At 42.9% G+C, this 20,718-nt stretch overlaps 1 long non-coding RNA gene across 1 annotated transcript; it reads left to right on the top strand.

Annotated features, from left to right (window-relative positions):
* Window positions 1-2,544: 2,544 nt before the first annotated feature.
* Window positions 2,545-20,465, top strand: LOC125944053 (uncharacterized). Its single transcript, XR_007466086.1, has 3 exons — window positions 2,545-2,620; window positions 8,460-8,523; window positions 20,326-20,465. It is a non-coding gene; the product is annotated as an uncharacterized LOC125944053 (long non-coding RNA).
* Window positions 20,466-20,718: the final 253 nt, after the last annotated feature.

Here is a 20,718-nt window from a genome sequence, read left to right as displayed (position 1 = left end):
ACAAAGCCCTGTAGGTATGGAACTTCGTCTTAAGAGGGGCCATACGTAGCGCATGCTGAAATATAATCTAGCTATCCCAGCGCATGGTTGCATATCTGTTTTACGTCAAGAGATAAAGCCAAATCTTCAGATGAAACTACCACAAAATATTTATATTTGAGGCAGATTCACAAGAGGAGAACCTTTATACGAATCAGTGGAAGTTGACGTGCGTGATGGTTCTGTATGAAGTAGCACCTGAATTACAAAAATAATTTTCATTTCGCAAAGAACCGGCGATCAGTAGCATGATTCAAAACAATCAGTAAAACGGATGTGACTACCGGTAGAATTGGAAGTATGACACAAAGCCTATTTGTTGGCACACAAGCGGACTTCGTTCAACATTGCAGGTCGTAACTCCTTTATTTAATTTTGGAAGTTGTAGTTGCCCTTGCGGCAACGCTTTGCCGCAAGGGCAAAGGTTATAACAAGGCTCCACGTTACGTTCGGACTCTCGATTAAGAGCATAGAGATAGAGCATAGAGCCATAGAGATACTTGCTCCGCAGTCCAGGAACTCCTTATGGAATCCAGCCGAATTCTTTGTTGAAATTGTATCTTCTCTTCTTTGTATGTCTTTCAATTATTGACCGTTGCTTATTCCTACTAACATTTCTTTCTACTACATGTAATTTCACCCCTCAACAGCACTTACTCTGTGTGTCACCTTCTCAACAGCGCACGTGTGGTCGCATGCGTGTTTGTGTTCTTACTTGTTATTCGGTATGCGTATTCGTCCCTATGAATCAGAACCGACTAGCCGACAATAAGCCTCAACTACCAAGAGAACGGAAGCGCAGTCGAGGACGGCAGACAACTAGGTGAGGTGATGAAGTTAGGAAATTGGCAAGCACAGTTGGAATCAGCTAGCGCAAGACAGGGGTAATTTCATATCACAGGGAGAGACCTTCGTCCCGCAGTGGACATAAATAAATAGGCTGATGATGATGATGAATCCTCAACTTGCTCTAAGCAGTCCTGAAAATTTGTTTGTTCTTATTACTTGGAATAATTCACCCAATTCTTGGCCAAGTACCCATAGTGTGTATGAGCTATGATTTCTATGGGTAGCTACAACAACGACTCCACCCATCACTTTTTTGGGGGATCAGTACCCCTTAGTATGTATAAGCAATGACTTGGACGGGTAACTACAACAAGACTCCTTGAACGGTATTGAACCTATGCTTGGAGGTGACATATCCGCGCGATGCCGCACGCACAGCTATTTCTGCTGACTACAAGGAACAGCGACGTGGTGGCTACGGAACGTATCTTGGACGCGCGACATTCTTATGGATGTACTGTTTCTCTTGCTGAGGCAAGTGTCGGTGGCTTCATGCGAAGATACATTTGGTTCTGCATTCTGAGCTAACATGTGAGCTTTCATTAAATTGTGCAACCCCATAAGTAGCAGAATCTCAACAGGTACATCTTCCCATTGCGGTGGCGTAAGATGTTGTATGCGATTATATTTTGCGTAAAGGTCCTTCTTAAAAGCCATTTCCAGAATATTCGCAGTCGCATTTCATTCAGATAATTTTTAGAGCTGGAAGACGTTTGTCATGAGAAAAATTTCCGTTTGGACTGGTATCTGTTCTTGGTGAAGTTTATCCTTTCGCCATCTTTCATTACTGTAATAATTGTATACAGGGGTGGTTGTTTTGTGAGTGTAGACGCGGCTATGGCTGTTTTTACCACCGATGTGCATATAACTGATGGACGTATTTTTATGTTTGTAATGAATATTAGTAAAGAAACAAATATTCGGTGGCCTAATGATCAGAATATATGGCTTCTGTGCTTGAGGTCCTTAGTCCGCATCCGTACTTCAAAAATTTTGTATATATATATATATATATATATATATATATATATATATATATATATATCGGACAAAACACTAACGCAACACATCTTTTCAATAGAATAAAATTGGCGGCAGCGCCAGGTGCTTTCGCTGTGCTCGTTTGCTCGGTTACGAGGTAAGATTTCGACGCTCACATGAGGCACGGGTGCCTAGGAGCTGCGGTCTAAAAGAAATGTAGCACCAAAAATTCCTACAACTTACTGCAGAAAGCAGTTAGTGTTAACCACTTTGCTCGAGCAGTGAACCATTGAAATAACCAACAGAAAAAAAGACCACGGAATCCAGAGACATTGAAGTGCAATTACTTTAAGTTTCTTGCTATTAACCTTTGGCGGTGTTTCACCTCGCTGTCTCACTCTGCTGACAAAGAGATGCATTTGTTTTGAAAATCAGAAGTTCATACGAGCACATTGACGTCACCTAATGACGCTCGTCGGAAGCCTCTCCACTAGATGGAATTTTATGCGTGGTTTTCCACGAGGTCGTCACTAAGAAGGCGGAAGAAAATATATTCGTGGAGCAGTATATTGTTTCGAAAAAAATGAGCCATTTAGTTATTCGCGAGGCACCGTACATTCAGGGTATAAAAGGATGAACGTTCTTTGCCGGCTAACACTTCGTGGCTCGGAAGAAATCTACGGTCCAAACCAGTTATGACTGCAATGAATGGTCTTCCACTTGTGTTGCTCATCGTCTCTGCCCTGTTGATGTGAGTAGCGCACGAAATGCCTTTCTGGGGTCAAAGAAAGTTCTGTTAACTGTTAATTTCTGTTAATTCTATAATCAAAATCTATAAGTTCTATAATTCTATAAGTTCTGTTAATTTCTATAATCAAAATCTGGTCCTGGCATTTTAGTCTCACTTCTATTCCTCAATGAATGTCAAATGGTACTTGGCAAACTTTTACGCCATCAAGAACAACAACAATCATCCCTGAATCTGATGTCGTTATTGTAACTATTGCCAAGCTATAATGAAACTATTGCTCTAATTTCACTTCACCAGCAAAAGCAGCTGTCATCCACATGTCCATTTGAATAAAAGGATACAAATAAATTGAATTCCAAGAATTCGAAATAAATATAGTGTAGCGTCATGCAAGAACGCCTGGCATCGGGTAATTCTGTTTTAGTGCTTTTTAACTATCATAAGTCCTCTGCAATATTAGATTCTAAAATACTGCTTCACACTGCCACCAAACGCCAGAAAAAAAGAAAGGAAGTTGCAACGAGACTTACCTCAGTCGGTGCTCTATTTCTTAGAACTTCTTGTGAATAGTGGACACGTCCAATAGACCTTTATTGTGATATTCGTTCTGTCAGCAATGCTGTTGAACTGCCAGCTAAACTGTTACATATTTTGTCTAATGTGGTGATAGCGAAAGCTCATACACCGATGAACTCAACTGACTGTAAACAACGCACAAAGAACGAAGGACAGGGACAGCACAACAGCGTGCGCGTTTTTTTTATATATATATCATTGGTTCCTTGTTCGATTTCTTGTTCTTCCAATACGTACCAACTTGCCAAAATGGTCATTCTTCTGGAACTGTATGTTGTCAGCATTTATCCGAATGATCTTCTAATGATTTCTGTTTTTACAAATAATGATCTTATTGATAATAATCAACAAGTATCTTATTCAACAAATTTACAGCGACAACGCTAACTTATATAATACACATTTTAAAGCATAAGCGCCAGTCGTTTTTGGGCAGTATTCTTGCTGTAGCTCTTGATTCGCATTTGAGAGAAGTCCGGCGAAGTATTAAAGGGCCGCTCACCAGGCCACATCAAAATTTTGGTTATACAATAGAATTGAAAAGCATCGTCTAGGGAGCGTACTAGTACAAGAATTTTCGTCGAATGGATTCGCTGTTATAGAGATTCAGGAAGTGAAATTTCGTGTCACCATGTAGCCAAAGGCCACCTTCAGTGCGAACATATATAGACATTCTCTTCCCTTATCTCGACTAGCGTCCAAAGCGATGTTCTGTTTATTTATTTATTTATTTATTTATTTATTTATTTATTTATTGAATGCTTCGAAAGATGCAGTACTAGTGTAGTCCACGGCTTCGGCGGGACGGTAATTCCGATATTGCTCTGTTTGAACTATGAAGAGTTAAAATGAACAGTGGTTCGAGCTGGAGGCAAGTAAACAGGCTTTGACTTGCTTTCATGGGTAGAAGGTCGTATAAACCTTGCTAAAGTGCATCCGACAAGCGGGCCGACGTTTCGATAGAGTGGCCTATGTTGTCCAAATGTGTTCTCCTAAGAGATTCTATTAATTTGATGAAGCCACTCGCTTAGAAACGTATGTAGGGCGTGGTTATGTGGTTATGGTATACTCCTGGGGGTCAGGGTGAATTTGAAAGGTTAACACAGAAGAAAAGCAAAATCTTGCGGATCCGACTTACTGCGGAAATCGATGTAAGCGAAGCTTTATCTTTTTTTGCGTTCATTGTCAATAATGAGCGCTGATGGTTGCTCTTAATGTTTGAGTTATTCTGCGTTTAGTGCAATACTTAGAGTGGTGAGTTGACGCTAAACGTACTTGCATGCACCACATTGTGTTCCTACGCAATACAGATCAAATATCGCGAGATGTGTTTGCTTGAGGCATTAGTGTGCGCCGATATTTTTCATTGCTTGCAAGGAGATTATTACTGTCATTGCACCCCATTGCGCAACGTATCGTGGTGGAAGTGTTAAACATTAATTAAATTCGGGGGTTTAGTTGCCAAGCTCACAATCTATTTGTGAGACACGTGGCAGTGGGGAACTCCTTTTAATTGTCCTCACTTGGGATTCTTTAACGTGCAATTAAATCTGAGTGCTACGAGTGCTTTTTTTCATTTCGCCCCATGAAAATGCGGACTGCCGCTGGTCGGCATCAAACCGCGGCACCTCTAGCAACGCCGTGGACACAAAACTACCGCGGTGCGTCCAGAAGTGTTGCTGATGGCCTGTTATGCGGCTTTGGATCCGCACGCCCTACGTCAGTTCTCAGCTAAACAAATTTGCACAGGGTTTATTTTTTAGAAATAGCAGGTGCGTACCGTGTCGTACGTACCTTGAATTTACATGTGTCCAGTTTGTCCAGAACTGTTGCCGTGTCTAGTTGTAACGTTTCCTTGCCTTCTTACGTCACCTTTTCCCCATCCCGGCATCCTTCCACGTATGCGAGGTGCAAGGGAAGAGTAGCACACCTGTTACACCTGTTCTCTACCTCCTCTCCCTACCTCTTCTCAACCATTCGCAACCTCCCCTCGGGGCTGTTTCACGTTAGTAGAAAAGTAAGAGCTGCAGTTTCTGTAATGTTTTTGAGGAAGGCCATGGATGATTACACTAATCGAGAGGCTATTGTGCCACGCCCAGGGAGCTCTAGAGGGCTTTGTGGCGACGCGATGGAAAGGTCCAAACGAGTTTTTCGCACCGATTTTCCTCTCTGCCGCACTCTTGCCCATGTATATACACGCTATGAAGCATCTTCCGACGGGGCGTGGAAGACGACAGCAGCAGCAGCTGAAAAATCGAAGGAAGAGGCAAAGAAAGCTTCACTTGCTTTTAAGAGAGTTAAACACTAGGCATACGTTACTGTCAGGAATAGAGCTATTGTCGTCATTGTAACGACAATGATTTATAACAATTTGGCATAAGGTATTTCTAGCAGTGTTTCGGACTGCTTCCTACCGTGGTAGATAGTGGTGTTGCGTAGGAGGTGCTTTTAACTTTCGCGGCTAGTATTCCGAACACGTTTTCTCTGGCATGACATTCTCCCTAAGTAGAAGCGTCTTTGGAATATTTAGCTGAGCGAAAGAGTCTTTCCGTGTTGACGTTTACTTCTTTCAATCTGTTGTTGAACCGAGCGGGTGAGGGCCGCTCGGTTATAGTGATATTTGGGAAATAAAACTAAGAGATTTGAAGCATCCTCTTTTTCAAAAGTGATAATCTGGCTTTTGCTGTGTGCCTCCGGGAATTCTGTGAAATACCAACTTTAAAAGTCATTTAATTCCCTTCATCGTAGACCTTCTTTTTCTTTGATTGGTTTTCATGATTTTTTTATAATGCTGCATGCAGTAATGAGACATCACTGAGACCTGCGAAATTTCCTTTCCCTACATTCCGCAAAAGCGGAGCTGTACGACCGTGCCATTTTACGTCACCACCGGCATCCCTATATTTTTAATAGTAGATTTATTTGCGTGCCCCCCTGCGCCTTTCTTGCTGACCATGGCTGCCGCCTGCTGCTGTTGCTCGTACGTTCTCGCCGAATAGCGCACTCTCGGGTGCGGAACGGTGGCGTCGTCAACACTACTACGACCGCAGCAGTGTAATGTTGAGGGGCGAAGCCGGCCTCCGCATGCGGGTCGTTGGCCGAGGGTGGAGAGGGCAAGGGAGCAGCGACGCGGATAGCCGTGATGAGACCGGAAAGGAGGAGATGACCTCAAGTTGCGCATGCGTTGCGCCCCCCGGCGAGCACGTGCATGGTCGCATCTGCACCTCTAATGGAAAAGTTCGGGTACCCAAAACAAGTCGCGCAGAAAAGTGTGCTCCTACTTCACCTCCGAAACACCAAAGTGATTAACTGTTACATTACACATACATGTTTCGTTTGCACTTTGCATTTCCTCTATAAAATACTTGAATAGAACGCTCGGTTTTACTTTACACTCACATTGAATAAACACAAACACGTGTTTCAGCAATCCTTGGGCATTTACGGAAAGCTTCACTGTAAATAGATTCCAACAGGGCACCATGGGTCTGCTAAATTTTTTTTTGTCGCGTCTTTCTGTTGTCCTCTTAAGCGCACTTCCAATATCAGTTTGGCTCGCTCTTCATTCGACGACTTACGGAAATTACGTGCCATAATCGATAACGCTGCAAGTATTGTACCTGACGTAGACGCGTTTACGCGTGTGACTTCGATTATCCGGCAGAAAGTGGGGCTCATGGGTATGCACATGACACGGGCAATTTCCTTTCAGAACGCATGTCTTCAGGTACTCTCTAAGAATCGTTTTGTCCTTGAGTTCTCTGTTCTGCTTACTGCATATCTTCTAAGTAGGGTGTATATCTTCTAGGTAGGGTGCCAAAACACAGTGAATATACATGAAAGCTTCAGTAAATCACATTTTCCCCCTTGATATAAAAAGATATCTATGGCGCTGCCTTAGGCTATCTCTCATCGGCTCTCGCTCCTGCTTACGTGTGTCGGCGCGAATGGAGGCAGCCTGGTGAGAGTTCTCCGCCGCAGTATTCGACGAGATTGTGATTGTCTGCCATATCCTTGGTTCAATTTTTTTTTTTAGTCCAGGCTCGTTTGTAAGACATTATTGTTCAGCACGTCAATAGGCCGCTTAGGCAGAATTCGTTTTCAGCATCGACAACTTCCTGACATTAGCATACAGGTCTCATAGCAGCACTGCGAGAAAGAGCACGGCCATCTATAGTTGGTTTCTTGATCGCGGGCACCCACGCTGTAAATCTGAGCGTTGATCTTTTAAGGATTTGTGCTTTCAAGTTGTCCGCAGCTTAAAGTTTTGTTTTGTTGATGAAACCCACCGGGGTGGCTTAGCGTCTATCTTGTTACGTTGCTAAGCACAAGCTCGCGGGATCAAATGCAGGCTGACCCGCCGGGGTGACGTAGTGGCGTTGTGCTGTTAAACCCATGCAATGGCGCAGAATCAAATTCCGACCAAGGCATCTGCACTACAATGGGGGAAAATGCGAAAACGCCCGTGTAGTGTTTATTGGGTGCACGTTAAATAACTGCAGGTGGTGAAAATTATTCAGGAGTTCCTCACTACGGAGTGCCTCATAATGAGATCGTGGTTTTGGTGCGTAAAACCTTGAATTTGTTTAATTCTTTGTTTATGAAAGAGCTTAACGGGGATCCCACGACTTATGAAGCAGAGGTTTCTCTGTTTAACATAAAACCAGGACTGCTTGATAATGCCCTGGTAATGTAAACAGGTTAGTGTTAGAAAAATATTTCTCAGTTGCTATCAGGAACTGATTGATTGTGGGAACGTAAAGAACCCAGAATCCAGGCAGAACTCGTAAAACACGCTACGGAATTTATGAATTCCTATTTCTGCTATAGCCGGTGTAAGTTCGTGCTTGTTAGTTGTACTTTCCCGGATAGACAGAAAAATGCAGATGCGAGTGAATAGGCGAAATACACGATGCTGTGTTGATTGATTAATTTTGACTCTAAGCAAAATAAAAAAAAGAAAATTTGCACGATGGAAAGGCAATGCAAGCGGCAGGAAGCCCAAGAGCACGGCCAAGCACTCACGCTATATTCGTACAATATGCTGAGGGCCAAAGATTCACATTTTTTATGTACTCAAGACTGTTCAGCGAGCTCACCGACTACAAAATACAGTCTGCAATAACGCATCACCTTGTTAAGGTTGCTTAAAATTGCTTGTTATGAGCTGCCTTAGCCGGTGATTTTACCTTGTCCTATACATATATCACCGCAAATGTATTTTCAGGTGATTCAGAAAAATTTACGCCTTTTTTTATTTCAGAAATGAGTGCTACACTGATGACACATCAAGGAGTGACAGTTGGGTAGACAAGTGTACGAATACGGTAAGACATGAAAATCATATCACAGAAGTGGCGTATGCTGGCTGTTCATTCCGGGCGCGGCAAACATATTACGAAATAAATCAGCAAAAAGGCAAAAAGTTTAACCTAGATCGCAATATGAAATGAATATCTGCCGATTTTATACTTATTACATGCTAGAATATCTTGCTAAAGTCAAGCGACAGACCAAAAAAGATGGCAGTTAAAGATATATATGCCTCAAATAATTATGTTTTTAGCGTATCAAGTTACACCCGAATTTACTGTTGACATTCTAAATAACACAATAAAAAGGTTTTGTTTAGTAAATAATTATTCTATGCAACAAAGAAGTACACGAAAGCGAAATAAAATATTCAACAGCCCTTCCCCTGTCGAGAAAATGAGGGTAAGCGAAGCTGGTGTATCTGACCTTCGTCAGGGTAACGTAAAGTTCACGACATGTCACGGTAATAAAACAAAAGCGTTTATTAAATGAATACATCGAGGGAAGGAACGTACAAAGCAACGGAAGGCAAAGTTACGCGAAAGGGAAACAAAAGTAAAGGAAAGGGAACGAAAAGTAGTAGGAAAGGGAAGGGAAAGTAGTAGGTCAAGTACACACACGACAACCTTTGCTTACCCCCATTTTCTTGACAGGGCAAGGGCTGGTGATTTTCTTTCTTTATTTCTCTCTCTTTCTTTCTTTCTTTCTTTCTTTCTTTCTTTCTCTATTTCTCTCTCTCTTTCCTTCTCTCTCTTTCTTTCTCTCTTCCTCTCTTTCTCTCTCTCTCTCTCTCATTCTTTCTTTCTCTCATTTTTTATTTCTCTCTATCTTTCTCTTTATTTCTTTCTTTAATTCTCTCTCTCTCTTTCTTTATCTTTCTTTCTCTCTCTTTCTTTCTTTCTCTCATTCCTTAGTTCTCTCTATCTTTCTCTTTATTTCTTTCTTTAATTCTCTCTCTCTTTATCTTTCTTTCTCTCTTCCTCTCTTTCTCTCTCTCATTCTTTCTTTCTCTCATTTTTTATTTCTCTCTATCTTTCTCTTTATTTCTTTCTTTAATTCTCTCTCTCTTTCTTTATCTTTCTTTCTCTCTTCCTCTCTCTCTCTCTTTCATTCTTTCTTTCTCTCTTTCTTTCTTTCTCTCCGTCTCTCTTTTGCCCCCTGATATGTGCCATTGGGCTTGGACCTATTCTGCACTATCGCCAGGATCGGCCCACTTTTCGGCGTGACACCACCACCCCCGCTGACACTTCTGAGACTACAAAGCTTCGCTTAAAATAAAACCCGAATGACTAAATTTACCACTGGGATTCAAGGCAGAAAGGAAAGCTGCCAGAATGATAAAACATATATTGCATTCGGACGCAAAATTCCCATGTGTTATGGGTAGAGGCCGGATCTTTAAGCATTAAAAAAGCGCGTTCTAGGCGCCAAAAATAGGCAAGCAAAGCAACGTTTTAGGCCTCCAACGTCGTAAATATAGGCACACTAAATTTTTACATAAATGCAAATAAATTCAAACGAAGACGTGCGCGACCTGTATTTACGACAGGAAAACAAGAAATGTTATATTTTATGATGGCACAAAGGCGCCAACAGTTAAACATAGCCGTGAAATTGTCGCATAAAACTGTTGGACTAATGACGATCAGTGGGCGTAATTCAACAAGCACACTGCTCATATTCATGTTTAATGGCCACTGTACTCGAGCGTGGCACAAAGTGAAGCAAGAATGAAAAAGAATACTTGAAAGCTAGGAATACTTAATAAAAAAGCGCTACTTTATGTCTGCCTGACGCAAATAAATTAAGACACAACAAAAACAGACAAATAATAAATGCAAGAGAGACTACAATTTATTAAGAAATTAACATGTCCTTACATGAGGACTGTTAGGTACAACTTTGGTAATTTTCTCATATACAATGACATTATCGGAATTTTGCAGGCAAAATGCCCCAACACTGCCAAATAGACTTCCGCCCATTTGAAGTGCACGTCTATGAAGAAATCTGTTTGGAGAGCACGCAGAACGTAGTCTAAGAATCACTGTGAATATTGTGGAAACAATAGCAAACTACCACCATCTCCAGATTTTTGGATTCAAAATTGTTCCTCTTGTCACTGAGAACGATCTTGTACGCTGAGAAGGAACGCTCGGCGGCAGTGAACACCTTAAAAAGTAAATTACAAACAAAACAAAAGCCGCGTGCACATCACATTTTTCTTTCTTCTTTTGCTCTTTACTCTCCTTTACCCTGACTGCTCTCCGCGGTTTTGCATTCGCCAACCGCGATGCAAGTGCTGCTATCGGTTGTTTTCCGAAAGTTGGTTGAACTAGATGACTAGGCTGAACCCTATAAAGTTCTGAACAGTCAATGTTGCCCGGTAACATGAATAACGGTCTCTAAATGCACTCGGAAGCAAAACTTGAGGCTAAATAGTGTTCATATAGGCGCCGATATTGAAAATAGGCATTTATAGGCACTATAAAAACACTATAAAAGCTCTTTTAAACCTCCACATCATGCTCATATATCAAAGTGGGGCGATCGGAACAAAAAAGGCATTTGCCTAAAATCCGGTCTCTAGTTATGAGCTGTTTTATCAACCGGCCGTGGTACATAATTTATGCTTAATAATCGCATGCTTACATTGATCGTGTTTCACACTTGTCCTGTGCAACTTCATTTACCAGGGAAGGTTGTTCTTGCCACTTTTCTGTGTACTGTGGGTTACGCAAACAAGAGGAGCACTCTAAATTATCATGTATTAACATTGTTTTTCATAAAAAAAGAAACTTGCAATTTCTTTACAGTCGCCCACGCAGAAGTTCACAGTAGTGTGAATAAGCCAAAATGCCGCAGAAGATGCTTGACTGCGAGCTATTAGGTAGTTCGCCCTTCTGATATGTCTGGTTGCTTTCAAATATTCAGGCTCGTTCATTCGCGAGATTGTTCATCGTTTATGTAATAAGAATAATGACAGCAGTTTTTTTTCAAACTCTTTCCTCTCATAGTTAGCCCGACGCTTGAGGGAATTGCAGTGCATATTGCTATTACTTACTCAAATGAGTGCTTTAGCGATCAGGAGAATCATGGCAGAGACATAGACATTACAGGAATCTAGCTTAAAAGCATAACGGGCGAAACCTGCATACTCCTTCACCTGTTTGCTTGTGACCCAATAAGAAGGACCTAACTTTAAGCTGCGTACTTACTAGTGCTGTTGTGCACCTCGTGTCACGTAGCTTTCCCGTCATATGAAACTTATTTTAAAGATCTAGGTATGCCACCTTTTGTTTCATCTGGTGTTCGTTCTTCGCTCCGTAGTTTTGTTACGGATTTAAAGCTAACTTATTATTTTGTCAGTAAGGTTGTACCACAAATGGAATATCTCCACAGAAGCACGACTTTCCATTAGTTTTATTTTTTAAAGTCAAACCAAGATGTTAGAACTTGAGACATAAGGTTTTTGCGAATGCCGTCCAACTTTAGCCAAATACAGGGTATATTGTTCTATATCCGTTTAAGGACTCGCCGCAGGTATTTTTGAGAATAGTCGAAACAAAAACTACACTGCATTATCCAGAGAATATTGCCAACAAAAGCAGGCGTATCTCGCTGTCAGGGCTAGTGATTAGAGCAAACGCAATATCACCGACCTTTACAAGCGTGCATTAAAAGGATGAAATTTTGGCACCGCTGCTACTGTTCCTAATTCTTACACGAAAATATTCAAAATGTTGCTACTCTTCTTAGTGAGCAGAAGAACGCTAGATGCAGATTTGTAATGGTTAATCGACTGGTCGCCTTAATACTCCGAATCAGACCCCCAATTGGAATATTCCTTTCGGTCTAGCAGCCTTCACTCATCTCTTGCACTTCAGATGATATATTTCGCTTGAATAAGCGAATATAGGAGTCGGCAGTCCCGGTGTTCTGGACTCAGAAGCAGAGGACAAGTACGCAAGCCGAAGGTGTGACTCGCTCTCGGAGAAGAAAATGGCAGAGGTGGAACCACGTGACTACTGTAAACGCCCGATTTTCCTGACCAAAGCGTCAGGCGCTGTCGGAGAAAAACGGCTGACACACTGTTGGAATGAGGATTTGTAGAGAAGCCAGCATGCGGCAGCAAGCGGATCATTGCAGCATTGCAGCCAGCGGATCATGCAGCATACAGCGGATCATTGTCAACAGTGGTGACACTGGGTTGTGATGTCGTTACGGCAAATGCTGTCCCTTTCGATGTCTGCCCCGACGATAGAACTTGGAAGCGCCTGAGAGCATTTGACGCAGGAGAAGAGTGACAAAAATTTGCCAGCTGAATGCAACGCACGCGCTAGAAAACAAAATTGCTCGCTAGAGCCGTGTCAACCACTCCGAAACGTCCATCCGAAGATGGCGTAAGCAAGGAGCATACTGCCTTTCAGACGTAAAGTACAACACTGTGGAGGACAGGGACACATTTTACAGTGGCTGTGTTCCTACTTATAAATATTGCGCTGTTTTTCGACCACAGTTTTTTTAGAAAGTGTTATTTATATAGGTTCAGCATAGAATGAAAAAAAAATTTAATATTTAGAAACTAGCGAATAGTGGTATTCGCAAGTAGATGGGCGTCAGGGAGCGCTGTGAAGTCTGACCACACCGTGTAACATAGCGGATGAACCGAGGTCTCCAGATTCCTGCTAACGCTCTCGTTGATGATTTCCATGCAGTGTGATGTCGGTTTGCGCTGTTTTGTGGAAGGAAAGCGGGCAGTTAATGCCTATAAGGTCGTTTTAGTCGGTATGCGAGAGGTACATTGGGTAATGATGTTGAAGGGGTCGCCCGGTGTGAGCGAACCTCCGGCATGACAGTGGACTCGCATCAAATAAAGATGAAAACTGCTATGTGTTCGGGGAATTATTGGTCGCGGAGGCGAAGTACTCGTGCACTGCTGGATTGTCGGGAAAGTGCAAGCACGTTTCTGCTGTGTTCATTCACTGATAAAGCGTGGGTATATTCCGGCGTTTCGCGGCGTGCACAGCCGTGTGCGGCGAAGTCGGATACTTCACGCCACCGACGCCAGGATTTCCGAATATTTGCCACCTGTACAGTTCGGAACGTTGAACGTGGCCCGTATACCAGCGCGGTGATCAGCTCAATCAGCGATTTCCGTTGTGCACGTGCATAAGTGCGCGGCGATCGAGCAGCGAGTTTTCGTTTGCACGCTTTCTTTAGTCTAAAGACCGAGCGAATGTGAAAAAGAGCTTTGCACTTTATCACGAGACCCAGTCTGGCATGTGTGACAAGACAGTGCCGCAGCTTTCCCACTATTTTTGTGTCCCGAAAACATTTGTTAGCTGTTTTAGATTCAATGTATGCGCAAGTTGACTGCTGCTAAGTTAAGCCGTGGCTTTTGCAGTAGGTTGCCTACTTTTTACAGCGAAGCTGTATATGGCTATCCCGGCAAATTTTCTGCGTTCGTGCGTGTACACAGTCGCTTCGACAAAGAAATATTTTTGTCACCAGAGCTAGTGTAGCTTTAAGTTTCTGCGTAACAGAATTTTGTTTTCTCGTATGTTCAAATTACAATCTATGTCGGCAGGTTGTGTGCAAGTCGTACTTTACAAATTTTGTAACACACATTAATTTGAGAAATTGAATTAGTTCAATAACGCCCTTGCGCCACGCGGAGGGTTTATTAGAATGAGGATATATGCTGCACTCTGGCTCACCAGCGTGCGCGCGTGACGAACATGGGCACATAATGTATCTGTCCGCGATGAGTGGGCGCCTTGTCCATTGGATCGGTTGCGCAGAGTGTGCTGCAACCGTAATCCGTGAACCCGGGTTACGTGCAACGTATGCACGCCGTGAACGTGCACCGCGGTGTTGAAGCACCAACGGGAAGGGCGCGAACGAGGTCGTGGACGCTACATTGATCTCAACAGTGCGACGCTTTGTGGTGCTGGCGCTTGCGTAACGACGGTAACAGCTTCGCTGCACATCCAGTTTCACAGGGTGGAATGAAGGCAGAAGTTTTTTTTTTTGTTTTGTTTGTTTCTCTCGTGGAGAACACCAACGAGAAAAAAGAAACGGAGACATCTGCTTAAACACACATATGCACACCACGTGCAGGTTTGATTTGCGTTGCATGATCTGGTCGTATTTCAATACACCCCGTTTTGTTCGTATATATACACCGCTTATGGCTGCTCTGTAAACTAATGAAAGAGAAAATTATGTGTCTGTGTAAATTTACGTTAACCCACCTGTTACGAAATCCGAACAAATTTTGCATGTTCCTATAAAGTTGACGTATTGTGTATTTTTACTGGCCAAAACTTCAGACGCTTCAAAGCGTCTCACACAGCTGTCGCGCTCGCATAGGAGTGGAGTGGTGAGGAAAAAAATTGGCACCTAAGCGCATTTGCAATAGAAACAGCTGTCACTTTGGCTTAGAGTGGTTCAAGGAAGAAGCGCTTGGTAGTAGGACTGGTTTAAGCGTGACCAAATGATTTTTGCATAGATCACTGCTACCTCAAAGGACAACTTACAACATCTTGATTAAAAGCTGATATTTAGGATGTCCTTGCAATGCATACAGACGCATTACACGTCAACCTTTCGGTTTCACACTTCTCCATACTGTATATTATATCTGCCTCGCGAGACCAGCAGCGTCGCGGTCTCGAGATTCTGATGGCTGGAAGCCATCGCAGGTATGGACATACACGAATGTGAAGCAATTGCGATCATTCACTTTGTTTGGGGATTAAAAAAATAACTTGACTCATTACCGTGTATTGCTTCAACACAAGAAATGTCACATCACGCAAGACATGAACGAGCATATGCATATCGTAACGTGATATTTTTTGTTATTGTAAAATTACATAACGCGAACACATTTAAGATTAAAACAGTTACATGAAAAGAGCATCGCGGAGAGCATTTCAGCATTCTCACAGGACGTTGGAACTGCATAATAAAGAGATCCGGCCTCTCCATGCGACTAGCAACGCTCGAAAACTAGGTATGCACGCTTTCACAGTGCCACTACATAACTCACCGACTTTAAATTTAGAAGATATGTGTAGAGTATGAGAAGTGTTGTTAAGGTAAATTTTGAAGCAACTGACTATTAGAGCGGCTAAAAGGATGTTGCTAATCTCTTGTTTCGTGCCTTTATAGTGGCGTTTTACAAAGTAAACCAAGAGTTACAAACTTTCCCCGCTACCCTTGCGGAAACAAGAGAAGTGGGGTAAATATAGGCATTCTCGTTTCTGTAGGCATTCTGAATACTCGTTTTCCTTCTTTCTTTCATACCTTACAAGTGGTGCGTCGTAGACTTGCCCGGTGTCTTGGCAAACTCAGCGAGGCACCTTGTTTTTAATTGGTGAGGATAAGGGTACGTTATGGGTGTGTTATGGAGCTTAACATTTGGGAGAGATGCTAACCCAATGCACGAACAAATAGCATCATAATTTCAAAAAAAAGAATGAATTAAAATAAAATAACAGAGTTCGCAATAGATATATAGGAAAATTGAGGCATTTCCTACAACACTCTGGAAATATAAAGAATTGGTAGACGCGGCGCAGCATGACATAATAAGAGAGACACGGCAAAAGAATTCTTGGATTGGAAAGTGGAAACCACATAAGTGGGAGAACATGGAAATAAAGCAAGCTATAGAAGAGCTTAAGCAGTCGTCCAGGGATCACTGAGAAGCCAAAAAGTTGGGTATACACGAAGAAGAGGTGCTCCTTACATGGAAGAAATACCGAGAAAAGAAAAGGGTGGCGAGTGAGACGGTTGTAAGGGATGAAGACGGTAACATCTTCAAAGGAGACGATGCGCTGCGGTACATCAAAGACGTTATTAGGGTTAACTTCAGCACAAAAGCAATCGTAGATTAGACTCAAAACAGATCCAGCAAGTACAGAGAAGCCCGAGAGATAAAAATATAGCCTATAAACCTTTTACTGGGAAAAAGCAGAAGAAAATGTTCTTAATACCCCGGCCGCAGGACCCGATGAAATACCAATCAGCATCATCATAATCATCATCATCACCCCATATTTATGTGCACTGCAGGACGACGGCCTCTCCCTGCGATCTCTAATTACCGCTACCTTGCGCTAGCTGATTCCAATTTGGGCCTGCAAATTTGCTAACTTCATCACCCCATCGAGTTTTCTGCCATCCTCGACTACGCTTCCCTTCTCTTGGTATCCATTCTGTAACTCTAGTGGTTCACCGGTTATCGATCTTATGCCTTACATGGCCTGCCCAGCTCCATTTTACCCTCTTAATGTCAACTAGAATATCGGCTATCCCCGTTGCTCTCTGATGCATACCGCTCTCTCCCTGTCTGTCAAAGTTTGGCCTAACATGTTTCATTCCATCGCTCTTTGTGCGGTCCTTAACTTGTTCTCGAGATACTTTAACCTCCAAGTTTCTGCCCCGTATGTTAGCACCGGTAGAATGCAATGATTGTACACTTTTCTTTTCAACGACAGTGGTAAGCTCCCAGTCAGGATATCGTAATACCTGCCGTGTGCACTCCAACCCAATTTTATTGTTCTGTAAATTTCCTTCGCATAATCAGGGTCCCCTGTGAGTAATTGACCTAGATAAACGTACTCCTTTACGGACTCTAGAGGCTGACTGGCAATCCTGAATTCTTGTTTTCTTGCCAGGCTATTGAACATTATCTTTGTCTTCTGCATGTTAATCTTAAACCCCACTCTTACACTTTCTCGGTAAAGGTCCTCAATAATTTGTCGTAATTCGTCGCCATTGTTGCTGAATAGGACAATGTCATCTGCAAACCGAAGATGGCTAAGATATTCGCCGTTGATCCTCACTCCTAAGCCTTCCCAGTCCTAGAGCTAGAATACTTCTTAGCATGCAGTGAATAACATTGGAGAGATTGTGTCTCCTTGCCTGACCCCTTTCTTGATAGGTAACTTTCTACTTTTCTTGTGGAGAACCAAAGTAGCTGTGGAATAGTTGTAGATATTTGCCAAGGTATTCACGTATGCCTCCTGTACTCCTCGATTACGCAATGCCCCTATGACTGATGGTATCTCTACTGAATCAAATGCCTCTTCATAATCTATGAAAGCCATATAGAGAGGTTGATTGTACTCCGCGGATCTCTCGATTACCTGATTGATGGCATGAATATGATCCATCGCAGAATATCTAATCCTGAAGTCAGCCTGTTCTCTTGCTTGACTGAAGTCAAGTGCTGTCCTGATTCTATTGGAAATTATCTTGGGGGCACTGAAGTGCATGGTAACGTCAATGCAAGCCAGAAAATCAGAACTATGGAAGAAAAAGGTGGGGGAAAATTAGGTAGTGGGTGAACTAACGAATGGGTTGAGACCAGGCAGACCCTTAGAAGATAATATGTTTGCACTAGCTCGGTGCATTATGGTTTCAGTAGCTCAAAATAGACCTTGACGGATACTATTTTTAGATGTTAAGAGAGTCTACGGCAAGGTAGACAGGGAATTTTTATGGTGTATTTTCAAGCACGATGGGATAGATGACGATATCGCGGAACTCCTGAGGGAGATATAAAGACATCCGACTACAAATTGTATGGGAGGTTGAAAATCTAATGAAGTAAAGGAAATTCGCCAAGGAATGAAGCAAGTCTATCCGCTGTCTCTATTGTTGTTTATGCTTTATGTTAAGGGCATAGAAAGATGACTGGAAAACAGTGAACTAGGGTTTCACTTATCATACATGCGTAATGGGCAAACGGTGCAACGGAAAGTCCCCGCGCTGATGTATGCGGACGACATTGTGCTACTAACGGACAATGCAAGATATTTACAGACACTTTGTGGCCCCGGTGTTTATCACTGGGCTAATCCCGACGTTTCATTAACATTTCTCAATTATTGGTTACGTCTTTGTGTTTCTTAATGAGGTTACACACACGTTCGGCTGCGAGGGAGAGAACCACGTCAATGGTGGTATGCCCGCAGTCCGCCGCTGTCGCTTGAGTTCGATGTCACGAGTTTGCTCGGCGGCGTGGTTAGCAGCTTTCGCACGCCATTGCAGCTTGCGATTCTTCGAAATTAAATTGCTTAAAAAATCGGTCCGTTAGGTAAGACAATGAATGGCTCATGCCCCCTTAAGCAATGGCTCGTACCCCCGTAAATGTGGCCTCCCCTTTACGACGACAGAAGAGAAGTGAAAGTCTACGCTGGAATGATGAGCGGCAACACCGCCATCTGCGGAAGAAGACGACTACGAACGCGGGAGCAGTGGCAGCAGCGCGAGCGCAAGCCGAGAGGCGCCAAAAAGCCAACTGCGGAAGAAGACGACGACGCTCGAGCCAATGCTGATGATGACAGTTTTCTGTGGACAGGCGACTACCAGGCGCCTTTTCGTTACGCCTTGCCATACAAAGCTTTCCTTTGGAGCAAATACTCGCGACAAGGTGAGGCATGTGTATGCTGCTGCAAAAAGCCGGAGACCACTCAGTACAGCCTAAGAGAATGCGAAGGGTGGGACCCGTAGTACACCTTCCTGAAGCCCTTGGATTTAAAGTAGACGGATGCATCAGCTGGGCAGCTATCAGATAAGCAAGAGACGTTTAGAGTATGATACGGCTGGATGCGTTACAGGCATAGGTAGCGGTACAAAGTAGCTAGAGGTTATGCGGAAGGAAAAAAAAAGCAACATTAAAGAGATGTATACAAAATGTTAGAATGAAAAATATCTATAACATACCTGAGTAACTCAAGCAGGCTTGGCGTCAATTTGTCACCGCCCCGTTTTAAAGGGGATGCCAATAAATCATCATCATCATCATAAGCCGAAGTTTAAAGATGATGGTTCATTATGGCCTTTGCAAACATTATGCGTTAAAGCACGCCAGTACTTCCCAAGTCTGGTTTAACATAACCATAAATACCCAGGCATCAAGTTTTGCGAAAGCAAACGGATAATTCTGGCTTACGCACACGAAAGGGAAGTAGGTCTGGATGAACAACGGCAGCCTTTAAAACGGTTGTATTGAATATAACTTTCACTTGAACAATAAATGAAATTTAGAGCTGCAGGAGGTGACAGGGCCGTCGAGCGGGCTTCCGAGTAAACATCGCAAAAAGACGGCTTCTTTTCAGTGCAGTTCGCCACTTATTCTGGTCTTATTAGGTTGCAGATCGATGGTGTCGGAAACCGAAAAGTTGTCGAAGAACCACCTCATATTTCCGGGATTTACGGAAGGGGGGTGGGTGCAAGGAGAAATCGCATTGTTTCCATGTGTTCCATGACAGGGTGTCAAGCCAAATGCGAAAATCGCAGGGCACATAACAAACACACGACCCGTTAATGACGGGATCTCGGCTCTGATTGTATAGTTTTCATCGTTCGACGTATTGTCAGTAGTAACACGGAAGGTAGCTCGTCTGTGGCCGTGGCAAACGAGTCGGCTGCATTCCGATTTATGCGATTATCCTGCAGCCCTATGTACACAAGGTCATCGTGCTGCCTGGTCCATCCAACCTATCTTTGAATGCATTATTTCAATCAATTTGCCTGATTAAATGGTTCCTAAACATTATTACACATATCCACAGTAAAAATTATGTAAAATGAATAGGAATACGACGCTAAAAAGGATGAATGCCACATACACTAAATTTGAGTACATTGAATGAAGTGAACGAGAAATAAATTTGCGTAGAAAAATTCGAGTGCTTTTTTCTAGGTGGTGTAAAATGTACATAACCACATTCTTTCTGTGCCACTCATTATTTGCCCACAATAATTAACTTTTCAAATCTTATTCGTTCATCTAGACATGCCAACGTAGGCCCAACCACCTCGGATTTAGAGTGACAAGTGGTTGCCCTCCAGGCTGTTTATGTATCATCAGAGAAGCCGAAAATGTCGACTACGCGAACGGTACGTGCTATGAACTAGCAACCACCACGACCACCACAACCGACGGTACCTCGTCGACAACGGAGCAGTGAGAGGAGCGATAATAATACCGGTGAAAGGGGTGTGACGACTACCAACGTAGTATGTTTATATGAAACAAGCATAGAGAAAGACACCTCAATTGTTTGGAATGGAATAAAAATGTCATATAAAGTATTTTCTCATTTATAAAGTACAGTCTTTCGCAATTTCTAATATTGTTCTTTGTGACTCACTGGCATTGCGTGCCAGCCTGAAAACGCTGAGAC

This window comes from Dermacentor silvarum, chromosome 3, assembly GCF_013339745.2.
Source record: "Dermacentor silvarum isolate Dsil-2018 chromosome 3, BIME_Dsil_1.4, whole genome shotgun sequence".
Classification (NCBI taxonomy): domain Eukaryota; kingdom Metazoa; phylum Arthropoda; class Arachnida; order Ixodida; family Ixodidae; genus Dermacentor; species Dermacentor silvarum.
The sequence above is the reverse complement of the archived record's forward strand: the minus strand, read 5'-3'. Positions and strand labels throughout refer to the sequence as shown.